Source organism: Podarcis tiliguerta (assembly GCF_965153285.1).
Source record: "Podarcis tiliguerta genome assembly, chromosome: 3".
Lineage (NCBI taxonomy): Eukaryota > Metazoa > Chordata > Lepidosauria > Squamata > Lacertidae > Podarcis > Podarcis tiliguerta.
This window is the reverse complement of record NC_139536.1, coordinates 36,590,433-36,613,008: the sequence shown is the minus strand read 5'-3', so window position 1 is coordinate 36,613,008 and position 22,576 is coordinate 36,590,433.

Here is a 22,576-nt window from a genome sequence, read left to right as displayed (position 1 = left end):
AGAGACCCTTTCCCAACCAACAGCCAGGGAAAATATGCAGTTTCTGTACTGCCCAGTATTATGGCCATAGAATGTACATAGAAAGTAGGCTCAAGAAAACCACTGTATAAGCTTTGCACAAACAAAACAGGATAAATGCTCAATAGACAGGTGGTCTGGTGGAGCTTGGAAGAAAAATAGTGGAAGAATCATAGGGAAAATAGAAGAGGACAATGAGTGAATGGTGGTGCAATGTGAATGTTTGGGGGGGGGGAATAAGTGAATGATGGCAATTCCACAGTAAACACAAAAAGCTGAAAGCATCCCAAGTAATACCAACCACACTTAAGCATAGGGTAATTTGTATGTCAACGTAGGAAGTCCCATACAGGACATCTGATGCAAGGAATCAGGAACACTTCTTCATCCCTGCAAACTACAGGAGACCTGTCTGAACCTATTCTGATCCCCAGTCCATCTACATGAGAAGGGGGGGGGGGGGTAGCAGGACCAGAGCAGGATGTGACATACAACAACAACAATTTATTATTTATTATTTATACCTTGCCCAACTGGATGATTTCCCCAGCCACTCTGGGTGGCTTCCAACAAAAGATTAAACATCATTAAACATTAAAACATCAGTCATTAAAAACTTCCCTAAACAGGGCTGCCTTCAGGTGTCTTCTAAACGTCAGGTAGTTGTTTATTTCCTTGACATCTGATGATGGGAGGGCATTCCACAGGGAGGGCGTCACCACCAAGAAGGCCCTCTGGTTTCCTGTAACTTCACTTCTCACAGTGAGGGGACTGCCAGAAGGCCCTCGGCGCTGGACCGAAGTTAGATCTGACTGTGTGCTTTACCACATTACTTCATACTTATTTATACAGGAGGAACCTCCCCCAAAGTTGGCGCTAAAACTCTGAACCCAGAGGCATATCTGTGGTGTAGACATATCCACATCAGCACCTAAGTTGTATTTGCTTAAGAAAAGCAAAATACGTTTTCCAATTCCTTCTACTCTGTTTTCTCCTTTTAATTCCAAACTTAGTCCTGATGGTTCGCTAAGCATTTGCAGTCACAAATGTGGCCACTGATTGCATTTTTTTGTTTTGTTTTTCTATTTGAACTGTTTTGCAAAAGAGCCAGATTTCATTTGCATTAAAGATGCAACTCTGTGCAGCACAGCAAGCAATGCATCTGTGGTGTATCCTTGCAACATGCAAAGTTGATTCGTTGTCAGTGATTCATACTTTCCATTATCAGCAGGTGCGCAGAGACATCAATGATTCTCCCATCTGCCGTTTGTACTCAAAATGCAGTGTAAGAATCGACACCCAGGAAGCCCTTTCTATCCTTCAATCTTTATTCCAGACTGCCTGCCCTCTCTAATCTTCACTTCCACACTCCCATTCAAATGAAAAGCTTTCCAGTACTGAGGATAAATATCTGCTATGTGGAAAAGCTTGTTACAGTAATAGCACATTCACTGCACACTTGCTACATCCTAATAACTAGAGACATACAGAGAAATCCTCTTAAACCAAAAAAGAGGGACGCGTGGAAATATCACAAGGAATAATGAAAATGTTCAACAAAACCATCTGAAGCAAACAGGGAAATGGAAAAGATTACTTGACCTTTAAATACTGTAAATATATCCACAAAGCCCAAAGAACCGTTGTATCTCAGAGCTTCCTGAACAAATACATGAATCCCACAACCACCACTAATATAGATTTTTCTCTCTATGCCTCTAAACTGTTCCTATTCACTTCCTAGCTGGTGGCTACGGTCCTATACACAGACTAAGCCCCATTGAACTCAATGGGGCTTACCGTACTTCCAAATAGACATGCATAGAATTGCACTGTAAGACACACACTCCAAAAGAAGAAGAAAGAAACAATGTGCATTGTTGCATTTGCTCTACCTGATAACACAGAGTATTGGTGGTTTTTTTAGTGTGTGGTTCTGGTGCATCTTTTTCTGTTTTATAAATGTTGTTAGCTGATTTGAGGGCTCTAGTCAAAAAGCGGGATATAAATCTAGTAAATAAATTCTAAGTAGTTCAGGGTAATAATCCCTATACTGTATTGCAGATGAGGCATGCAGTGGAGAAACCACACACACGCACACACACGGGCTGTTATTTAGAAACTGGGAAGGAGGACTGGAGAACAAATCAGTAATGAAGGACAAAGGAGGAGACCAACCAAAGGATTCAGGAACGCCTCAAAACTCAGGAAGACAGTGCTATTCAGGCAAGCTTAACTTGCTGATCATAAATTTGCGAGTGTCACTAAATGAGACCTCCAGACCCCAAAATATCCTGTGCGTGTTTACGAATAAAATACTCTCTTAGGAAATAGCTGTGGACTGGAGTAATATATTAACGCCCAAGAAACTAGATGCTTGTGCAACGTTACTGATCTGAATGGGAAAGGAAGAAGAAGAAGAGTTTGGATTTGATATCCCGCTTTATCACTACCCGAAGGAGTCTCAAAGCGGCTAACATTCTCCTTTCCCTTCCTCCCCCACAACAAACACTCTGTGAGGCGAGTGGGGCTGAGAGACTTCAAAGAAGTGTGACTAGCCCAAGGTCACCCAACAGCTGCATGTGGAGGAGCGGAGATGCGAACCCGGTTCACCAGATTATGAGTCTACCGCTCTTAACCACTATACCACACTGGCTCTCAGGATACCAGATGCAGCAACAGCTCTGTTCTGGCAGTGGGAGTCACCTAGGCTGCTCACTTATTATCCCTCCACATCTGTACTGTATGCACAGAGGCAAGCGTGTAACCCTACTCTCATCTCCAACAATGACATGCCCTACTTAATCACTTCACAAAACAATCCTAGCCTAGGGCCTGGGAGGAGCAGAATGATGGATCTACCACCTCATGTATTGGCCAAGACTGAAGATAGGAGGCAGGAGTTTCCCCCATTATTCCAGCTCCAGGTTGGTGCAGCTAAGGGAGCCCTAGCAGGACCCGGGGGTTTCAGATACAGCACCAGGGCCAAAAGCAACAGCTTACAGCCTGCCCGGGTGTGGCTTGATGCCCCTGTAATAGCAGAGCCCCCACCATCAGCAGAAAGAAGACTACACGCTGTCCTACACAGTCCACCATGGGGATAACATAGGTAAACATCTCTTCCAAGTGTGTGAGCAGATACAAAAGCAAGGGAAAGCAGCAGCAGTCTTTGCTGCACTGCTTTTTCTGGAGAATGATGGGAATAGGTCACGGAAGAGGAGAAATGCGGCAAAATGGTTTCAGGGAACATTAATTCAGCCACCTCAGCTAAGCAGGTTTGGTCTAGTCAGTGCCTGCATGGGAGACACCTGAGTTCCATCATGGAAGCAAAGGAGAATAAAGTTAAACATTTGAGGAGGTCCACGCAGGGCATCTGAAGGCCCAGACCCTCCCAATGGACTTACAGCTGTTCCCTACCATTGATATGCTACATTTTTTATAACGCAACTACATGGATCTTTGGCCTGATCCAGCAAGGTTCTTCTTAGGTTGGTTTACAGTTGTTAGCCTCTCTGGAGAGTAATGACTGCATCCTTTGGACTGACAGAAGATGCTGAGTGGGACTGACTTTAGGCTTGTCCTGCAACTGTAACCGATGTCCTTGTAGGACAAATTGCTTCGAATCATTTTGATCCAGCTGCCTTTGCAAATTTTGCAACAGCAATGTAGGGAACTAGGGCTGTGCTTGTGTGACTGTGTTCTCGGATCTCATCAAAAGATTAAAAAGCCCCTCCCCTCCCAAAAATAAAATAAACAGTCTAGAGAAAGCAGCTTACCTGAAGGTATGAGTATAAACCCAACTGCCAAATGTCTGGTAGAGATTTAACTGCTTCCTGTTGCAAACAATCCAAGGTTCTTTTTGGGTGTCTTTCTTTCCAGTCCTGTATCTGAAAGATAAAGGAATTAACAAACGGTGCTAAGCTTTGTGTTCACCCAGATAAGTATGTTGCAGGAGTTTTATGGGCTATGGAAATATTTACTTTGTGTTAAAATTAAAGCCACATCATGTTGTGCATAACTGTATCACAACCAGAGCCCTTACTTCATCAGTCACCTCTAATTGAGGGATGGGGAAAAGTAGGAGGGAGGGTATCATTCCCCTCCAAAAAGTTAAGCAAAGATTTAAACAATGGCAAAGGAACAGGCCATTTACTTCAGATGGAATTTACTTCAGCAGCAGAATGAAATATATGTGGCTGAGAATCCCTTGATTTCCTTTTCCTTTTAATTGTTCTAGAGACCTTGGGCCAATCACTGTCAGCACAGCCTACCACACAGGGAAGTTGTGAAGGTGAAATGTAGATGGTAAGAGTGTGCACATCATTTTGGAGGAAATGTGGGATATAATAAATAATAATAATAATAATAATAATAATAATAATACGGCAGGAAATATGAGAATTAGTATCCAGTTAGTGAAGAAGCTGAAGGAACATTGTCCAGACTGGGGATCCAGACAGGAAGAAGAACAGAGAGCAGAATTACCTATGACATATAGGTCTTTCATTTTTCTCACGGACTTGGTTTTCATTTTATAAAAGTTTATTTTCGTATTAATTAATTCCATTCATAAACCACCCCTCATCCCAGGCAGTAAACATACATAATAAAACCATAACTTTAATTTGAACATCATTAAAATCACATTAGCCCCCAAAAAATTTCAGAAAAAATAATAATTCAGCAGCATCAGCATCTAAAGGAGCCACAATCAATCACAAGCCTCCCCCAAATGCTTGAGTGTAGAGGTGTGTTTAGAGTTATCATCTACAAACTATCCAGTAAAGAGAGAGAGGTGCTTCTTCACCTTGGGCCATTTCACCACCAAAGATTGCTCCCTCAAAGCTGCTTTTGCCCTTGCGAGGTAAAATGTGTGAGTACACAAGCAGAAACGTAGGACATGATTTTCATGGCTCAACAGCTTCAATAAAAATGCAGAGAGCAAAACCAACCCCTGTATATGGTGTTTATTGACTTGACTAAGGCATTTGACACTGTAAATCGTAATGCCCTGTGGACTATCCTTCTGAAAATTGGCTCCCCAACATCCTTCAGCTCCTCCATGATATGACAGCAACAATTGCAGATAACAATGGCTCTCAAAGTGCACCATTCACAGTGGGATCAGGTGTTAAACAGGGTTGTGTTATTACCCCAACTTTATTTATTATTTTCATTGCCATGATCCTATACTTTGTCAAAGGGAAACAGATGGAAAGCTCTTTAATATGAGTAGGCTGAAAGCAAAGAGTAAAGTTACCATAACTTCTGTCATAGAGCTTCAGAATGCTGATGACAATGTAGTGTGTGCACACTCAGAGGATGACCTACAAACCTTCCTAAATATCTTCGCAGAACCTTACGAAAAGCTTGGCCTGTCACTCAACATCCAAAAAACCAAAGTGCTGCACCAACATGCACAAAACAACCCCTCTGCAGCACCACAAATCCAACTCAATGGTGTAACATTCTAAAGTGTATTTCACTTCTCCTACCTGGGCAGTTATCTTTCCACAAGGGCCGACATTGATGCCAATATTCAGCATCGCTTGAGCTCTGCGAGTGCAGCTTTCTCCCAATTGAATTGCAGAGTGTTTGAGGACTGGTACATTCACAGGGAAACCAAAATGCTTGTTTACAAAGCTATTGTAGTACCAACCATACTGTATCCTTGTGAAACATGGACCACTTATATGCACCATCTTCAACTCCTCGACAGATTCCATCAATGGTGTCTCCAAAAATTTTTACATATCATTTGGGAAGACAGGCAAACTAATGCAAAGATCACTAGTGTCAAAGCACTGGTCATATTGTGTGGATGCCTGATTACAGTGGTACCTTGGGTTACAGATGCTTCAGGTTACAGATGCTTCAGGTTACAGACTCCGCTAACCCAGAAATAGTACTTTGGGTTAAGAACTTTACTTCAGGATGAGAACAGAAATTGTGCGCCGGTGGCGTGGCGGCAGCAGGAAGCCCCATTAGCTAAAGTGGTACCTCAGGTTAAGAACAGTTTCAGGTTAAGAACGGACCTCCAGAACGAATTAAGTTCTTAACCTGAAGTACCTCTGTATTGTCTTCCAAAGCAGCTACTCTATTCCGAACTTAAAAATGGAAAGCCTAATGCTGGTGGTCATCAAAAGAGGTTTAAAGACTCTCTCAAGGCAAATCTTAAAAAAAATCTAGTATAAACACCAATAATTGGGAAACACTGGCCTGCGAGCGCTCCAATTGGAGAACAGCCTTTACCAAAGGTGTCATGGACTTTAAATACGCTCAAACTCAGGATGAAAGGGGAAAACATACTAAGAGGAAGCCATGACCGCCAACCTTCTGATTGGGAAGCCCAACAGGCTCAGTGGTTTAGACCACCGCGCCACCTGCGTCCCACTTCAGCCCTAGCAACCTAGCCCAGTAGCCATTGTCTTCAAACCAAACCAAATGAACAGACAGATTTATGCTTGACTCATCCCTTTAAAATCCATTGCAGCTTTGTGGAATCTGCTGGGTTGGATTTCCCTTTACACACACCCCTTGCTCACTCATTCCCGCAATTGATTGGCAATGCTTTTAAGTGTTCCTTTTGCATGCATTAATTTTGTCCAGATTGGATTTGTTTTGATGAAGGTGGACACCTGAAAGTGCTGCTGGCATGTCTGGGATACTTTTAGAGTAACTGTTTTAATGCCTCTGAAGGAATACACTGCTGTGACTCTGTTAACTGACATGGCTGGATGGGAGAGCAGGCAGAGAAGATGTAATGGAGGAGGCAGAGGATTGGTAATCACCTATCCATTTTCAAAAAGGCATTAGCAAGTGATTGCCTTCATCATCTTTCCTGGTGTGCCTGCCCCCTCTGCTTTTTCTCCCTGTCTCCCAGTAAAACAGGCATTTTGATCAGGCCAGACTGCTAGCAGATAATAAAAACACTCTGGGAAAATATGATCAAATGTTTGAAATGCCAATGCAGTTAGCTGCCCTCCCAAGTAGGCTTGGTGGAAGCTATAATATTATGGGCTATGTTGTATGGGCCATTTTGAAGGGCAGTCAGATACAGACTGTTTTTTTTAATTCCTCTCTCTGCTTAAGCTTTCCTATTTCACATATTGTTGCACGCCACCCCCATCTCCAAGTGGTGAGAGGTTCCAGGGGTTATCATGTGGAATATTTAAAGACTGTGGTGTCTTTATGATATATGCTTTATTGACAAGGATAGGACATTCTTTATGTACGCTACAACAGCAGCAAGAATACTCATCGCACAGTATTGGAAGACACAGGAGTTACCCACGCTGGAAGAATGGCAGATGAAAGTCATCGACTACATGGAATTGGCAGAAATGACTGGCAGAATCAGAGACCAGGGAGAAGAGACGGTGAAGGAAGACTGGAGGAAGTTTAAAGACTACCTACAGAAACACTATAAGACAATGAATGTTTGTTGACACCAGATTGAACCCAAAAGACTATTAGCATTAAAACTTAAAGATTAAGAAAGACTAATATTTTAAAGTAAATGGGAATGTAACTATATTAAGGCACTAAGATTATTTTGAATTAAAGTTATGACAGAGGGAATGAATTTACTGTCAGAATATAAGATCTGGAATACAGAGTGGGAAGGTCTGGGGAAGTCGCAGAACCAAGTAAATGTCAAAAATATAAGGACACAATGATTGATTTTAAAATGTTCTTTATTTTTTATATTCTCTTTTTTATATTTGTTGCTGTATTGTATACATGTTGTTGTGTTGTTCTTTTTGTTTTTGTATTTGTTTGTTTGTATTGTGTGTTTATTGATTGTAAAAATTTTTAAAAAATATCATTAAAAAAAAAAAGATATATGCTTTATTGACACCTACATATAACCTGATGATGGAAGGGATGTGATGGAAGGGCTCACAACATTCACACCCCAAGAAGGTCTTGCTTCTCCCATAGCCACAGCCTTGGATCCCAGCAGAAATCAGGCATGGTTCTGTCTCTCAGCTGCCCAGCCTGCTTCCTGCTTTAAAGTTCACACACCTCAACTTGGGCCTTTGTCTTTCTAACTAAAAGACAGAGGACCATTTGCCCTCTGGCACAGAGCCGCTTCCTTTGTTACCGTAACAACCCGTTCTTAGCCAGGCATTACCAAGAAACCAGTCTGGCTGTTCCAGCAATTGAATCCTAGTTGGAGCTAGGAATTAGAAGGGATTCAGGCACATTGCCTAACCCCAAACTCACAACACTATTAAAACCTCTTGCTTCATTCCAACAGAGAATAGTTGGAAGTTCCATTCACTGTGTTCCATTACTGGGCCAGACCAAAGATTTTTGCTTCTCACTTACTTAGAGCATAAATTTGTGACTGAGTGACTTAGTGGCAGTGGCAGCTCCAGAAAAGGGGGTGGGGGGAAACACAGACAAGGTGTTAGGAGTGTCCTACTCTCGTGTAGGACCCTGGTAGAGACACATGCCCGACTGGCATGTTCTGTCCCTGCTGGTCGATCGTTCGGGAGCTTCGAAAGCTTTCTCCAACCCGAACATCACAGCGACTAATGCCAAAAGGCATCTGCAGGGATCTGCAGAGTATTCACAGTTTGTGTAACAGACCTCAGTAGCTCAGCATTTTGGCTAATCTATGTTTATTTACATATAATACACTCAGAGCATCCTGACTTAGCTCCTGCCTCTTTCTCGTCAGACAGCAAAGAGAGAAAGAACAAAGGACAATAATCCCACTTCACAGAACACAGTAATACCAAAACATCCTGTTTCCCTCACTTCCCACACTGTGGAATGAAAACATACACCATCATGTGATAGACAACAATCCCATGACTACAGACACAGGGAATGAATCTCCAACACAAGGCAGTGTGTGTGTGTGTGTGTGTGTGTGTGTGTAGAAAAATAGCAGTATATGTAATGAAAAGACCAGTAATGGGAGGGCAAGCTCCTTGTTTGGGGGAATGCTTCACCCACCCACAACCCACCTCTGATGCCACCCATGCTTGGTGCCATCGGCACAGTACTTTGTGGTGGAAGCCCAGAGCTCTACTCAGCAGAATGAGCAGAAGGGCCCCCAAATGACAGCGGTCAGCCTGCTACCTGCTGAAGTAAGGCAAGTCGTGCATGCCCAGAGTCTAACACTACCTAATTGCACCATATTTCTTGCACTCTTGGGGGAGACGGTCATTGATGCCCTTTCACATCTGACAATGGGCCGATGTCACCCATCATTTATTTAGCTTGCTAAATTACATTTATTCTTGATTCAAGGGGAATTGAAATACAAAACAGGTGATCTGCACAATGTGCATTGGGTGGACTGGATTATTACTCAATTTCTAAATTATAGTTCCATCCATGTAGACCTACTCCTGGGGAAAATAACATGTGTAGCTTGTAGTGAAGGAAAAGCCATTCCAGTGTACTTTTCATTCTGATCCATGCATTAGAAAGCTGACCTGCATCTACTTCCTAATGTGTACAAATGGTATGTACAGCTACTGGTGCAATTATTCCCATGTTGCAAAATAAATGTGGCCTTGTATTTAAACCTGCATGCACACACTCTCTGTCTCACACACATACATGGTAATATAAAACTGATGATGAAATCTAGATGAAAAATATATAAAAGGCAGAAAGAGATTATATGCCTTTCGAAGCTAAATATTATGTGTATTTCTTTTCTATTTTATGACGGGCGGTAGTAAATACCCAGGTCCAGTTGAGGTTTGCTAGCACAAACAGGCTGTAATGTGCAGCCCTAGTTGCAGTCGTCGTCCTGACCATTCTCATTGACAGGGCAAATCTGGAGGGAAATGGACTGTGGCTGGCAGCCAAGGAAAGCCATTGCGAGGCTCTTGGAGAGATTGCACTTGGCACAGTAATATTGGCCTAAGAAAACCATTCACATCTTTTTGAAAAGCGACCCCCTCAGCTCCCTCAGAGCTATTCCACCAAGTCATAAAATACAAATCAACCATATGTATAAAGGTCAGCTTTAAGTGGGGGAAATTTTCAAATCTTTCTGGATGAGGACATTTGTTGTTTACAGAAAAGGTAGCTTTTATGAATAGCAGCCTGCATTTCAAAATTAGTTTTCATCTGGAAAGGTGCTTCATACATTTTTATAAACTATTCAACATACAAGAATCAGTTCTCTTTGCCTTGAAGCACAGACTCCTTGGGGATGGCTAGTACTAGCTGCAAAACCATTTAGAGCAAGAATTTGGTCAGCAGTGTAATGAGCCAAAACTTCAAGCAAACACATGAAGACGAACAATTATATTTAATTGTTGGCCCTAATGCTTTACATTAGGGCCCAAATATAGCTAAGTGCCTCAATGCATTTAACACATACATGGAATCATAGAATCACAGAATTGTAGAGTCGGAAGGGGCCATTTAAAACACATGCAACTAGCAATCCCTGGTGGGGTTAAAAATGAGCAGGATCACACCAGGTTGGGAATGAATCCCTTCCATGCCCAGTAAGATAAGGAACCCACTGTATAAAAACATACACAAACAGAAAAAACAGGGGTTCAGGCCAGCATAAAAAGACACAATATATGGCAAGCAAAGTTACAACCACAAAAAGCGGCGGGGTGTGTGTGTGTTTCAGGTCTGATATGTATTTATATTGGAAATATGTGACTGTAAGATGTGTATTTGTAAATTCTTGAAAACTGAAAATAAAATTCATACAAAAACAGAGTAAGGCAGCTGCCCATGCTTGTAGAATGAACCACACAAAATTTGCACATGCAATAGATAAAACACATCCCTGAATAGCTACTAAGCGCCTAATGCTGGTTATGTAAATACTGTCTGGAAGAGATGAGTTTCCACACCTACTTACAGACTTTGCCAACTTTTCAGCCAGCTTCAGTACCTGTGTCATTAAGAAGAGCTTCAAATTTGCCTAGCAAGTTGCTGTTAAACCAGGCTGGTTTGTTAATTTTTTTTCTGGCCATTGACAGGTGGCAACCCAAATACCTTGGCAATGTGTGCAGTGGGGTCAGTCAGTCCAGAGGGGGAGCTTAAGGACATATAGTGAGGGGTAGCTGAGTCAGGCTGTCAGCACGATGAGGCCACTACAGAGTGAGCCTGAGCATTATTAAAAAGCGGAATGGCAACTCACATGCATATTGTTGGGTTTTTGGAGGAGTATTTGAAGCAGGGAACTGGTAGAAGGCAGGGGATGCTCAAGCCTTTCCATACCCCTTCCCATCTCCACCCTCCATCCAGCTGCTTCGCCCCCATGCAGAGTCCCAAGCTCATATCCAATGTTCCTTTGGAACCCAGCAGAGAGGGGAGGGGAAGCAGCTTTTCTCGACTCCAAATCCCCCATACTAATTATCTACTCCAAATCCAGCTGTCAGGTTATTGTTGCATGTGTTTGCATGTAATTGTGGTTCAGCTCAGAGAAGAAGAAAGGATGGCAAAGTGTCATGTCCTGTCATGAAATCTGAGAGGGAGCCAAAGGCCTGGGGAGCACTGCAGAAGAGTGGAGTCAAATCTATGCATTTTTAAAATACGTGGCATGGTGGTCAGAGTGTTGGGCTGAGACCTGGGAGACTAGTGTTCAAATCACCACTAGGTGACCTTGGGCCAGTCATGGTCTCTTACCCCACACGGCTGTTGTGAGATTAAAATGGGGAGCAGGAAAACTATGGATGCCACCTTGTCTTCCTTGGAGGAATGGTGGAGTATAAATGTATAAATAAACAAACAAACAAGGGAGGCAAGTATCTCTCAAGTGATCATTACTTGAAAGCATTACTTGATACTCTTGTATCAACATATACAGTGGTACCTCGGTTTACGAACTTCATCTTTTCCGAAAGTCCGTTCTTAAACTGAAACCGTTCTTAAACCGAGGCATGCTTTCCCTCATGAGGCCTCCTGCCGCCGGTGCCCTTCCACCGCTCAGATTCCATTCTTAGACTGAGGTAAAGTTCTCAAACTGGGACACTATTTCCGGTTTTGCAGAGTTTGTAAACCAAATCGTTCTTAAAGCAGACTGTTCTTTAACATATGTACCACTGTACTCTGACATGAAGCAAAGGGAAATTTAGGACAGAGTGACTGGTTCCGCCACGCTGGTCGCTGAGCCTAGGGGGCACCGCAGGGCATCACAATTATGATCTAGTGAATTGAGCAGAACAGAAGACGAGAGGAGGGGGGCGCCGCCAAATTTTGGCCTCGTACAGGGCACCACTGAAATTTCAAAGACCGAAGTCTGCCCCTGCATGAAGTTTGATGGGTGGAATTCAATGTCACGCTCTTCAGGTTGTTCCATCGACACAATCCTTGCAGTTTGCCAGATGGAATGATCCCCCCTCTCCCTTCCTCATGTGCTGTTCTGTGGGTCCTGCTGAGCTCCCGGCCACCCCAAGCCAATTGTGGGTAGGAAGCGGTAAAAGAGGAGAAGACCTGTTACCCTAAGTCCTTGCAAGGCTTCCACTGCCAAGGCTGGCTAGCTGAGTCCCACCCATTTATTTTATGTACCATTTAACTATAGGCGACTCTAAACACTGTACAGATGACTCAGCACAATGGAAGTAAAAAGAGTTAAAATGATAAAATCAGGATTATTATTTTTTTATAATAATAATAATTTATTATTTGTACCCCGCCCATCTGGCTGGGTTTCCCCAGCCACTCTGGGCGGCTTCCATAGAAACAAAAAATACAATAAAATTAAAAACCCTGCTGGAAGAAAAGGTCTTCAGTACTACAAATGTTAGAACTTCAGCCTTCATCATATATTAGCAATGATTTGCTAAGTCCAAACCAAGTAGAAAAATTATATTCTGCTACCTAAATGGGCACATTTTGGAGGATTTCTTTATTCTTATATTCATCACTGCTGATGAAAGCTGCGGCTCATTGTAGCCATTATCTCATTGCAACCAGCTTGGATTCAAACTTAAGTAATGTTATAAAAGTCAATGGAACTAACAGTAAATTCCTTCAATACATATTGAAGGAATTTTGGAAGGAAGCCTCCTTGACCTCAGTGGGACTTACCTCTAAGTAAATATGCATAGGATTGCAGGGTAAATCAACTTAACTCCAACACTCCAATTTAACTGGGGTAAACATTACAAAAAACCATATGCAGCAGGATCATTCCTGTACACCCATGAACCCCATTCTAGCCAAGGGCCTAGTTTTTGTGAAACAGTGACAGCCCAGGTTGCTCATGAGGTTATCCAAATGTGTTTCTAATCACTTTCCTCAGCAACTGAATCCAGATTGCTACTTTACCTTGCAGAAACCTAACTGATAGATCTCATTGGACATTCAATCTGATTGTGGTAAGTAATAAATTTTAATACTCCAGACAATATAAAACATATAAAGCAAGAGTAAATTATATTTACACCAAAGTTCAGTCTTCTGCACTGGTTGAGTAATGTAAAGTGTTTATGAAGTGAACTGAGTCCAAAAAAAGGAAGAATTCACCAGAAAGCTGGTAAACAGAAAAGACAAACTGAAGCAAGAGAAAAACCACTGTGAGGGGAAAAAATGGAGATAGATGTCACTTTTCCCCAGGAAACTGGAAGCAAAGAGAGTTCATGGTGTCTACGCTCACACCTGGCCTATGGTGTCTATGCTCACCCTGTTTTTGCCTCTGACAGACAAGCTTTCTATTTGTTTCAAAAACCTGAAAAGCCTCTTTGACCTGGAGCAGCAGTAAGGCTAACGAAATATACATGTACAGTATACACCATAGAAAGCAATAGCTCTGCCACACCACTCGCACTGTTGAGCACTACTGACAGTTTCCTCTATAAAAAACAGGGGTCTGGTTTCCCTCTTCCACAGAGCCACTGATGTTTCCCTTCTCCCTTTTCTCCAATGGAAATGAGAGTTTCTCTCAACCTCTTCCTTCCCCTTATGTCGCTAGTCTTTTTTCTCTTTTTTCTCCCCAAGAATCACAAGCGACAAATGGGAGGCTAGGCTGGCCCCCATCTGCTTTCCTTTTCTTGTTAAGCACATACTTTTTTGTTTAGAGACAGGCCTTTGGCCACTAACTGGCTGTTGCAGCAGGGTCTTATAATGATGAAACTTCAGTTGGTCCAGAATGTGGCGACCAGATTACTAGCTGCGGTTCCATTTAAAACAGCTGCACTGGTTGCCAGTTTATTTTCGGCCCCAATTCAAGCCCTAAATGACACAGGCCCCAAATACCTGAAAGACTCCCTCCTTCCCTACAGACCCTCTCAGGTGCTAAAACATTGGCAGAGGGAGCCTTCTTGGTTTTTCAGCTAACTGCAAAGGCTTGGGCAGGCGTGGCCCAGGAAAAAGCATTATCTGTGGCTGCTCCTAAAGTTGTGGAATTCAGTCCGCAAATAGCAGGACAGCAGGGAAAGCCTTGTTGAGATTTCTATTCCACCTTAAGGAGCAGACGTGTGGAACTGTTACGTGTCACATGTCTGTTTACATCCCAGCACAGCTTGCTGAGAACTTCCGTTGTGTGTATAGCTTTTGTTTTTTCCCTGTCTCTCTGAGAAGACAAAGAGAGAGAGACAACATGTTTCTTTGTCCTGATTTATGATTAATAAAACTGTAGTTGTAGTACGCTTTCACAAGCCTCACACCTATTCTGTGTGTGCAGTTCAATCTGCTTATAGTATGCCCTGGCTTTGAAGCCCGGATCGCTGATTTACATCGGAGCAGAGGCCGATGGGTCTACGCAGCGGACGGCTGGAAGGAGACGGCCCAGCTAGGGCTAGCCAGCTGGCCTTACGGCCCTCTACATGTTGACAAGCCTTCCATGGCCTTCAACTAGCGGGACTAGCTAGTTTAATCCCACCTCATATTATTTTGATTAATGGCTTGTTTTATTGACAGCTATGTAAATCATATTTAGCCCATCTATGATGAAAAGCAGTGTATAAATATTGGAAATAATTTTAATAGTACCCCTAATAGTCACATTAATTTTTGCATACTGTGCGCTAGAAGCTAGTATGTGTGTGTGTGTGTGTGTGTGTGTGTGTAAAGAGAAAATATAAACTATGGTTTATTGAGATTAGCCTCCTTTATAAACCAAGGTTTGAAGTTGGCTTGACCACAGTCAATGCTAATCACAGTTTGCCCTGAATCAGATATAATGCTAAACTGTAGTTAGTTAAAAATGGAAGTGAGAGCTTTTCATATCAGCCATCACCAAAGAAGGGGAATTGTGAGCATAAGGATCTCCTAATTTTTTTCACAAAATAATAAACCATAGTTTGTCATTATGTCTGAATACGTTGAACAGCAGCTGAGCAAGGGGATTAGATGACAGCACTGAGGAGGGAATGTGCTGGAACAGCCATGGAAGACCAGCCATAGTTGCCTTTTCTCCTTCTTCAATGGGATATTTAATAAAGTGCATGTCCAGGATTAAAAGTGGCAATTCTAAATTGTGACATTTCTTGTGACCTTGGGAAATCTGGAGAAACGGTGCAATATAACATTTTTGGAGTCGTAAAAGGCTTCAGGGCAGAACACCAAAGCCGCAACTGCTTCAGGAAAAACTGAGCAAAGAAAACAATGATTCAAGGTGAATGTGCAGCACCATAGCCACCAATACACTCATTGCCTGCCTGCAATTCAAAGGCACACAGTGTCCTGTTGCTCTGCTGATGCCAGAAAATGAGAGTGACAATAGGTAAGGGTAACTTACCAGGGGACCCATTTCAGAGTAGAGAAAATCTCCGGGTTTTCAGATTCCCCACTGCTTTTCCTGATCTCCAAATGTCTCCAATTCTCCCAGAACAAGAGCCCTTAGAAGCTCAAGAGCTTCAATATTTATCATCACTGACATTGATTTAATAAAAAGTTGCCGGTTTTATCTGTCCCCTGCAGCACAAAATAGCTTCAGGTACTGGTGGCTCTATAAAACAAAGCAATACATGGGTTTCTACCTGGATGGTTGTCAGCCAGACTAACTGGTTTTGTTTTGTCATCTGGTTCTTTGTTCATTTTTAGCTCAGGACTGCCTCAGTGTGAATCAATTTCAAATTTGCATTATTACCATTACTAAAAGCCTGCAGTCAAAGAACTGGCAAGTTGGTTCCAATCAATACATGGAATTCAACTCCCTCCCCTGCATTGTTTCTTGACGGTTGTTGCCCCTTTAGGGTTGTCAGTCACAATGATTAAGTAACAATAGATGCCATAGCGGTCATAAAACCCCTTCTGTGCAATTCAGACCACTTTCTCTTCCACCTCCTTTCCCTCAGGTTCCTGTTTTTCAGCCCATTACCTACTTTGTGCTATTCTTTCTGCCTTGCCATTTAGTTTCCCTGTTTTGCGGGGGGGGGGGCTCTTCTGAGTCCTCAGCTAGCCACATAAACGTACCATTTCCCCCAAGAATCTGTGAGAGATTTCAGTCCAAGCCAAACTAACAACATCCCCTTCTCTTACATGTTGGACTGCAAATGTTCTGGTGGCTCTGTGCCCTGAGCAGGTGGGATATTTGTGAACCATTCTGCGCCTTCACATCAGCTCAGCCAGTTGTTGCCAGAGGCTTCCTTGCCACAAGCATAATACAGTGGTACCTCGGGTTACAGATGCTTCAGGTTACAGACTCCGCTAACGCATAAATAGTACCTCAGGTTAAGAACTTTGCTTCAGAATGAGAACAGAAATCGGGTGGCGGTGGCGCAGCGGCAGCGGGAGGCCCCATTAGCTAAAGTGGTACCTCAGGTTAAGAAGTTTCAGGTTAAGAACAGACCTCCAGAACGAATTAAGTTCTTAACCCAAGGTACCACTGTAAAATTATTTACACTGCAACTGCAAGTGTGCTGGGAAGCGGCACAATTAAAAATGGGTATGTGGATGAACAATAGGTGTTTTCCCTCCCCCTGGAAGCAGCAGCAGTTCTAAGTGACAGGGTAAAAGCAATCCGCTTCCCCAATTGATGTCTTTTCAGTCTTTCGTTCCAATTATATTCACATTAGGAGTCCCAAAAGGGAGGGTGGGGAGGTGGGATCATAAAGGCCCCTTAGCCTCTACTATACATGATTAGATATTACAGCGGCAGTAGATTCTGAATGAGATCTGTTGTCCTGTGCTACACTGAATGGCAAGTGGCTCTCTAGGGTTTTAGGCAAGAGTGCCCCCCCCCCCCACATGACAATGCCAGGGATTGAACCTGCATGCAAAACAGGCACTGTATTACTGAACTATAGCCTTTCTCCTTACTTTGACTTTTTAGTTTAGCTTAAACTAGCTAAGACTAAGTTTAAGGAAATGAAAATGGTTGAGCATGAACTAAAGCAGATGTTAATGGGAAGAAAACAACATCATGTTAAATACCAATTATAACAACTGACCTCGTTCACGCTTTTCTTCCCAAGTCTATATAAAGATTCTAGCTCCCCTCAAGCCTCTATTAAGTTGTCGATGATATGAAAAAGTCTGGGAGATAGTGCACCCAGGATAGAGCCTTTTCTGTAGTGGCACCCCATTGAGGAATGCCCTACCCTTGAAGGCATGTCAGGTGCCAATACTGTTGTCATTGCAGCACCAAAGGAAAAGATACTCGTTTCTTAGGCTCTTAAGATTTTTGATGAACGGTTTTTAAAATCTTCTGCTCTGTGTTTAGCTGATTTTAGCTGTCTCTGTTTGTGTTGCTTATGGGAATTATCTGCATGTTTTATTGATTTGGTTATAATGTATTTCATGTTGCACCCTGCCCTGGTATCAGTTGAATGCTGCTCTATTTTTATTAGATATCTTTGCTTGATTTTGTGCTCTAATGTTGTCTTTTGATATCTAAGCATGGCGTGTTTCTATGTTGTGCCTGCTCCATTTTTGACGACTGGAAAATATTTTGTTTCTTTGGTGCTCCTTTCTTGTTTTGATGAGCTTTGGCCTTTATCTGCCGGACTGCCCAAGAAATCAGAAGCACAAGGTCTGCCTGGGGACATCTGCAAGGTTAAAGAAGACACTTTCCATTTTAATGAATAAATGGCCTCTTGTCTGCTTAGCATCACTCTCATGTGTCTGTAACAAATACAGGCAGAATCAATTTTCTTCCCTTCTGAGCTGCTAATTAAAGGCCTTTTGTGATGTGACGTTACCAATGAAATGGCTGCTTGGATCATTTCTACTTTCCTATAGTGCTGTGCAGGTCCCTCTTTTTTCATGACAGAGAACTTAAACAGAGCAATTTCTGAGAGAACCGAGAAGTGACACAAAATCGGGGCAAATGGCTAATGAGTCTAAATAAAAACTGTCTTGAGAGCTTGCATACACAAACTGTGAGTGATAAGATAGTCAATACAATTCCACAGTTTGTTGCCAAGTGTATGCTCACATGCCTAGTGAGTGGGAGCATGCTTGTCCTAGTTATTTATTGTTTGAAGCATCTATAATTTCATCTAGCCTGCGTCATAATCAGTGCCTTGTACTGTCTGCCCTGACAACATGTGTATCAAAGTACAAAAATGCTGGAAATTTTACTGGGATCATAGAATCATAGAGTTGGAAGGGACCCAAGGATGAAGGACACATTTCTGCAAAAAAGGATGAATCTTCAGAACTGACTGCCAAGGACGTCTTTCTCACCACTTTGCAAGAGTGAAATGCGGCCTTCTATTCCATCCCTTTCCCTTCTACTTTCCTTTTTAATAACATTTCTGGGCATTATTATTTTGGGAGCTTACATTTGGATCATGAGAATAGTGTTGTACAAGGTCCTGAGTAACCAAAGGGGAGATAATAGTGAGAGACCTACCTTCCTATTGCATTTGACGGCTAAATGTCATCTGCTCCAAAGCGATTGAACACAATTTTGCACATTTAGTTTATTGGTAACTCCAGTTGCTGGAAGGTGCGATTATCAAGATGTATCTTTTCTGCTACGTCTATGACAGTTATAGAGATTGTCTTTTTATAAAGACCAACTACAGCCTTCCAGCTCATTATGTTTCTAGTGAGAGGCCACCGGTGGTCAACAGTTTCCGTATACAGGTATATATAGACCTGAAATATTATATAGAAAGAACCAATATCATAAGGGGCCAGGAGAGGGGAGACATAGTTCTGAGCTACTGGGAACATGCTTTGCATGTATAATGCCCTACAATGATTCTGGGTACCTCTGTTTAAATATAGTCCCGGCCCGACCATTAGGCAGAGTTGGGTGAATGTTGCTGGAGGGTGGGCAGGGAGTGGTGGAAAAGTGTTTGAGAGCAGTACTTGCCATGTGTGTGTGCCACACAGTTTGCTGTGAACCACCACAGCTAGCTGATCTCATGGGAAGCGGGAGGTGCTATCCTCTTGCCAGTGCTGAAATACGTAATGTTTAACCAGCAGTGCAGGTAGCATCTGTGCAGGAAATAAGAGGCGTGCCATCTTCTCCTTTCTCTCCAGTAGCTGAACATCTTGGGCCAGCCCTGGTTATAAAAATATTAACCTGCATGTCTAAGGATGGACTTCTGCTTGAAATTCTTGAAAGTCATTGCCTGACAGAGTGGACAGTACTGAGTTCATTGGATCTGTCATATGGCCAATCTTTTATCTTTATACAAATTGCGGCAAAGTTGCAGGTGCAGCAGTCCTCAAGGTCAGCCCCAGTGGTGTGTGCTTAAAAACAACAACAACAATGGACAATAGCTTTTAAAGAATATAAAATATGTAAAGTAATATCATACTCTAGTATAAGGTATCCACTTACCTATTCTGCAATTTTAAATGACCAGAAACCATTTTGATGTCTCTGTTGCTCTAAATGATACCTTCAGCTGCGCTCATATTTCCTAAGCGAGGACTCAGTTTAAACAATAAGAAATCAGAGCTATCAAAAGCATAACCTCTCTGAATTTGACCTCTCTCTGTCCACCCTGCTGTGTAATAAATAAATAAATGAATCCTGAGCCATCTTGATCTGACCACTGTCAGAGACAGTGGGACTAAATAATTCCCTTTTTTTGCCCCAGTAGAGATCTCTCTGTTATTATGGAGAAAACTGTTTTTTAAACAGCCACTGCAATATAAACGTTGTTGTTTAAATTTATTAGTCTCTTGATACCTAAAAGGTATCCAAATAACTTACATTTAAAAACATATACATAAATACATGGTGCCTATACAAGAGGCAAATCATATAAAACAGTAACATTTCATGCAACATGTAAAAACGGAAACATCACGTGCTCCCCAATAGTGATAAGAAGCTTTGGCAGCATGCTGGCAATACAAGAGAAAGTGTGGTTAGAGTGTTGGATTATAACCTGGGATAGCAGAGTTCAAATCCCCCACTTAGCCATAAAGCTCACAGGGGAACCTTAAGCCAGTCACTGCCTCTCAGTGACAGGGTTCTTGTGAGGAAAAGGAGCACCATGTACCTTGAGCTCCTTAGACAAGAAGGTGAGGCACAGATGCAATAAAAATAAATACATACAACAAACATGCTATTATTTTACAGTGCTCCTTTATATTATTGTAACGAGCCACCTTACTAAGGTTTAGAAATCAGAAAAGAACAAGATTAATCTTTGATTGATGCCTTAAAAACTCCATGAAGGGTTCAGATTAAGACTGCAATCCCAACCATGTCTACTCAAAAATGAGTCCCATTGAATTCAGTGGGGTGTACTCCCAGGTAAATAGTGTTAGGAATGCAGCCTGAATTCAGGTCTATGTGTGCAGCAAAATAAGGCAGCAGAATCCTGGAGTGATAAGAGTTCATAATTCAAACCGGGGGTGCCAATTTTTAATACTACACCATGTGTCAAAAAATAAATTAAAAATCCTTGCAAGTAAATAGGAAAGAAAATCCTATCAAGCAGATATTTGTGGGCAAGCCTGCTTCCTGCTGTGCTGGTTTTGCATTTGAAGTTAGTTTTTCATGAGGTGAGAGAACATTAAAACCGTGTCCCAACATTTGTGGTCTGAAGTGTCCAGTTCATTCCATTTTACCGTCTCTAATACTTCCTTCCCACCTCAGTCCACACATGCATAGACTCTGGCTGTGCACGAATTAGTGGCTTAAAACTGCAAGGTAATCCCAATCCCACTGCTGAATTTCAAGTTGCATTTCCATGTTACACATAAGAAAGGGGGCGGAGATGTCTTCACCTGATGCGCATTACCTGTTTGGTTACTTTGCACCTGCAACCCCTAGTCATGAAGTCGTTGTCTGTGCACATGCAACAACTGTCTCAAATATACACACCTCTGCTTAACTGTGAGGTGAACGTGGCTTGCCTTTTCAAACTGGATGGAAGCTAGTTTGAGGGGAAACACATCAAGCAGGAATATTTCTCAATAAGCTAGAGAATGCGTATGAATTGTGGCTAGCATCATGTGTACACAGCTTCAAACAGCAGCGGTGGGAGCGCACTGGAGCCAGAGTAAACGGTAATGTGTACACAGTCTCTGTTTTCTATCAATTTCCTCTTGCTCTGCGTTCAAAGATAGGGGAAAGACATCAGAGCAGGGCCTTGTGGTCAGCCACATCACATATTAAGGTTTCCGAAAAAAGAGGGAAACAAACAGCACACACTCTCATAGACGTCTACTCAAAAGTAAGCCCAGCTACCATAAATGCACGCAGGAATGCAGCTTAAAACCCCACAAACCTTTGGATAAAATGTCAGTTGTATCTGTTGGAAACAGTATCATTGGCCTTCATTGTTGACCAACATATGAAGTAGAGAACCCACAACCCATACATGAAGGTCTGGGGCAAGGGTGGAGTAAGCAATCCGTACGCTTCCTCAAGGAAGACACATTGAATCTCTATTAAGGGGAGGGTCTTTGTGCCCCCACTGTCAGTTGCCTGTACCTCCTCACATTGGCTCCTGCTCTGAGGATACAGTTCCAGCATAGGAGTAAAGGACTGAAAATGATTGAGAAATAACGAAACCTGCCTGCTCATCAGTATGCCTTTACATGAGAGCTGACATTTCATCCTCTACTGTGCCAGCTTGTTAAGGCTGTTAATTATTGTTAATTATTGTTTTAAATATGTTGGTGGCATTTTGAACAGTATTATGATTCACTCTTTGTACCTAGCTGGAAAAGTTATTGTGCAAAGCAACCTCATTGATTGAGCAAGCATTGGTGTCTTGCCTCCTTCTCCCTGCTTTCTGCCATACCATTCTTCGTAGACCCAAGCAGTCTCCCCCATGCCTGCCTATTAAGCCTAATTCTTCCTCAGTATCCAGCCAATTTGCACATCAAGGTAGCAAACTTCTTCCTACAGGGTCGGCTCTCATTTAACCCATTTGTCTGATGAAGGACAGGCAAAAGCATGTATGCAGGTACAACAACACATTGTTAGCTTTGCTGCCACCCACCAGAAGTGGCATCATGATGGGGGTCAGACAAGAGGAGATCCCTAGCAACTCACATAAATGGCTTTTTAAAACAAAATAACCAGGGGTGGGAGGAGGACACCCAAATCAGACTGGGACCCTGACATGGGCTGGGGAGGGTTTTGTTTATTTTTATCCTTTGTCTCCTGTCACAATCCCAATCCAGATCAGAGGTCCTGTGCCTGCCCTTTGCTCTTGAAGAAGAACTTTCACTGGTGCAAATTTAGATT